The following is a 3,528-nucleotide window of genomic DNA, read 5'->3' as shown; positions in this document are numbered from 1 at the left end:
CGATATGACGTCAGTTGGAGTCGAGACCAAACTAGCCGAGATAGGCTTGGTTGCTACTGAATGCGCAAATTTATAAGGCATCCATAGTGAAGACGCATCTTTCAGCCAGCATTATACAAATTTAGTTGTTCATGCTTGTGTGCCAGGAGTAGTTTGCGAAGCCCATCGCCGAAGGCTAGTTTCGTAGATTACAACAGCCAAACTTGGTTATATCGAAAATATGTTGTATTGTACGGTATTGCAGGACATAGTACAGTCGACTACCATGCGATAACGCTTTAGCATTCATTGGGACTGTCTTCGGCGGTGTTGACATCTCCGTTCTATAAAAATAATCTAGATGAAGCTAAAAAAAGACTAGAATAAGCCAAATTGAAGCAGAAATAAAGTAAAAGGATAAACCAACATACAATACTGATGACAAATCACATTACGACACACAAATCGAAAACAAACCAAACCAAAAAACACCAAATCTAAAAATAAACGAAACGGTTGCAATAAACCAGGTTAAACCAAGACTAAAATGTTAACACTGGTCTTTGGAACCCAGCATAGTCTCCATCGTCACTGGGATACTTTCTGCGGATAAATGACACAATGCAGGATGGCAGCACGACTCTGTTGGACTTGCCCAGAACTTCTCCATCTAACAGCCACTCCAGCACCTGCCTATAGGCGACCAGCCTGAATTGCCTGGGAAATGTAACAGCAAGTCGTTTAATAATGAATGGAACAATTACGCAACCAGCTCTTGAAAGGCTGTTGAACAATGAACAGTAAACAAGCTCAAGTGAACGCACTCATAAGAAAAAGAGATGTCAATAGAAATGTAAACCTAATAGCCTACAAGGCAATGAAGGAATATACTTCATATACTGGTTCCACCCATATGCAAATGGATATGTTTTAAGAGCATACTAGATATGCCGGTTATAACATGCAATTGTTATACTACTAAGGTAACTCTACAATACTCCACCAATCTTTTTGACTATTTTATTTCAAATATTGCTGCCCTTCAACTGTTGTGTCCCACGACTTCTCGGATAGTTCATATTCAGATGACAGATAGAAAAATGAAGAATGAGCAGATGCATCTCTATTTTTAAGTGGGGTAGAAGATGCAACTGGCTTAACCAGACTGGAAAGCAACATTGTTTCAGTGTTCGTGCCCACGGTATTTCGTCCAAACCACGTTTGGGTACCTGTTGAGAACTAATGCTGTAGTAGTGGCACAATAGACTGTTATGAGTAGTTGTAAATAAGCAAAAAGAAACATTTTAACATTGACTGCAGAATCAATCAAACTTTAAAAAAAAGATAGCAGATAAGCACTTATTGATAGGTGACTCACCAACAGATCGCTTTGTAGTCTGCTCCTGTTTAAATGAAACCTGACAAGCCTTGGATTGGAAAGATGCTGTTTCACACCGGGTGGAAACATCCGAATGACTCACTTGAAAACTCGCAGCTAACCATTTGTTTGTCAACATCCGCATTCCGCAACCTCCAATACCTAATATGTATTGTAAAGTACACTTTGCTTTATTAACAACCATTGAAGATTATAACGTTTTGAAATTGGTACCATGCCAGTATTAGATGCACTTGAATTGTACATAAGAGATTAATGCAACAGCATTATGCGGTGATTTTGACTACTGGGTAATTTACAAAAAAAAAAAAAAATATGATAGAACGATAAACCCCTCCGCCACCACCAGAGATAAAAGAGGAGGACATCACCCGTAACTGAATACAAGCAGCACATTAGATTGAACCTGTAGCCTATATTAATTATGTTGGTTCATCAATACAACAATGCAAGGCTACATACTGTCATCTCATCATGCATAGCAACGTCAATGGAATCTTCAGCAGCAGTCGGCACAGCTTGTTGAGATGCAGTGGTTTTACTTTTCTTGGTCGAACCCGCACCCATTTCATCATTCATGGCCTACAAAAAATTGACAATTAATATCAGATTACTGTATGTCTCACACACCTCCTGAACACATATGAAGACCTGGGTAGCACAATTGTTTGGGCAACATTGAATTATGATCAGATTATGAATCCCACTAGCTACATTCTGTAAAAGTTAGGAAAGAAAACAATCTGGACATCAAATTTGTATAAAAAATTGCTAAGCCACATATTCTGAGCCAAAAGTTGTTAATCCCAATTGAGAGATAAAAGGTGTTATGTCAAAGTAAGTACCGTAAGCAACACAGTAAGTTTTGCAACCTTGCTGTTTTGCAAGGTTGTGATCTGTTGTAATTAGACTATAACAGTGGTACCGGTATTACATAACTACTTAATCGTTTTGAGCAGATGACACATTGTATGTTCATAAAATTTAAAACAAGTAGGCCTAAAAACATTACATAGGATATGCAGCCTATAGCTTCTATTGTGTAACTACAAACCTTCACTATTGTCCGCTTTTGCATTCGATGATCTCTATCCAGCTTAGATGCAGTAGCATCAGACGTACCGGTAGCAGAAGTACATTTTATGGTGGGAACAGCAGATTTCTTCAGAATGTAACGTTTGCAAAATCCCATATTAACTTCAAAATAATTTTCAAAATCCTGCTCAAGAAAGTGATTTGAGCAGATAACACTGGTAGGGAAGGGTCCATTCCATTTGCGGACTTGATGAGCAAACTTGCACCAGTTAATTCGCAAACGTTAATCGTTAGGGAAGGCAAAAAATGTCACCTTTGCACCAGAAACAAATGTTGTGTGATAGATAGAGCAAATTTTCACCATTTTAAATGTTTGGCTCAGAACTACAATAATCTAAGAAACGAAGTTGCAAGAGAAATGTTTTGTTTTAAAAGTTTTATATATTTGAACTAAAGACTTGAAGCTTACAAGAATGTCACATAACATTGGTTAAGATGTACCGTACCTTTCCTTGCATGGCCTATGACAGCTTTGGTCTGTCCCTTCACCAACAATTTCAATGGATAAGTCAACAGACCTGGCTTATTTTTTTCAAACTCGAGATTGCAAAGAGCCTATACTACCTGTCTTCACATAAAAAGCACGTGCAACAAGATCGAAGCAGCGAAAAAAAACTTCCTTCCTCTAGGTCTAGGACAAACACAACTCACTAGCTAAACTAAAACTAGTAAAAGACTTGTAAAACCAGTTGTCGCTTCGATCTGACTGACTCCAACTGACGTCATAATCTGCGTGTTGCGCAATGCAGGCGGAACGTGGCCAAAAATACAAGCGCGTGGAAAACCATAGTTTTGATAATTTTTATTGAGATAATTATAGCCTTAAAAAGTAAGGGCGAGGTTGGTATTTATAGATTGAAACATGCTCTTTCAGATAAAGTGCGGTCAAAGTCATCGTGCAGTAGCACTTTAAAGCTGAAATATATTTGGGACTTGTGCTGATTCTAAAGCCTTTAGCACTGATGGAGCAATTTAGTATCACGTTGCAAGCAGAAAAGCTTGACATTGACTCTTGTGAAGAGCTGCTTCAGATCCTGAAAATCACTCTAGGGAAA

The 3,528-nt window shown here is 38.3% G+C and overlaps 1 long non-coding RNA gene across 2 annotated transcripts; it reads right to left on the bottom strand.

Annotated features, from left to right (window-relative positions):
* Positions 1 to 217: 217 nt before the first annotated feature.
* On the bottom strand, positions 218 to 3,084 carry LOC145784616 (uncharacterized). 2 transcript variants are annotated; one of them, XR_014291022.1, is made up of 4 exons: positions 2,433 to 3,084; positions 1,841 to 1,960; positions 1,358 to 1,519; positions 218 to 1,208 (listed from the first exon to the last, which is right to left on the bottom strand). It is a non-coding gene; the product is annotated as an uncharacterized LOC145784616 (long non-coding RNA). The 2 variants fall into 2 exon arrangements; XR_014291023.1 differs by having other exon boundaries at positions 218 to 696.
* Between the last annotated feature and the right edge of the window lie 444 nt (positions 3,085 to 3,528).

This window comes from Aplidium turbinatum, chromosome 15, assembly GCF_918807975.1.
Source record: "Aplidium turbinatum chromosome 15, kaAplTurb1.1, whole genome shotgun sequence".
In the NCBI taxonomy this organism is placed as follows: Eukaryota; Metazoa; Chordata; class Ascidiacea; order Aplousobranchia; family Polyclinidae; genus Aplidium; species Aplidium turbinatum.
This window is presented reverse-complemented; position numbering and strand designations above follow the sequence as displayed.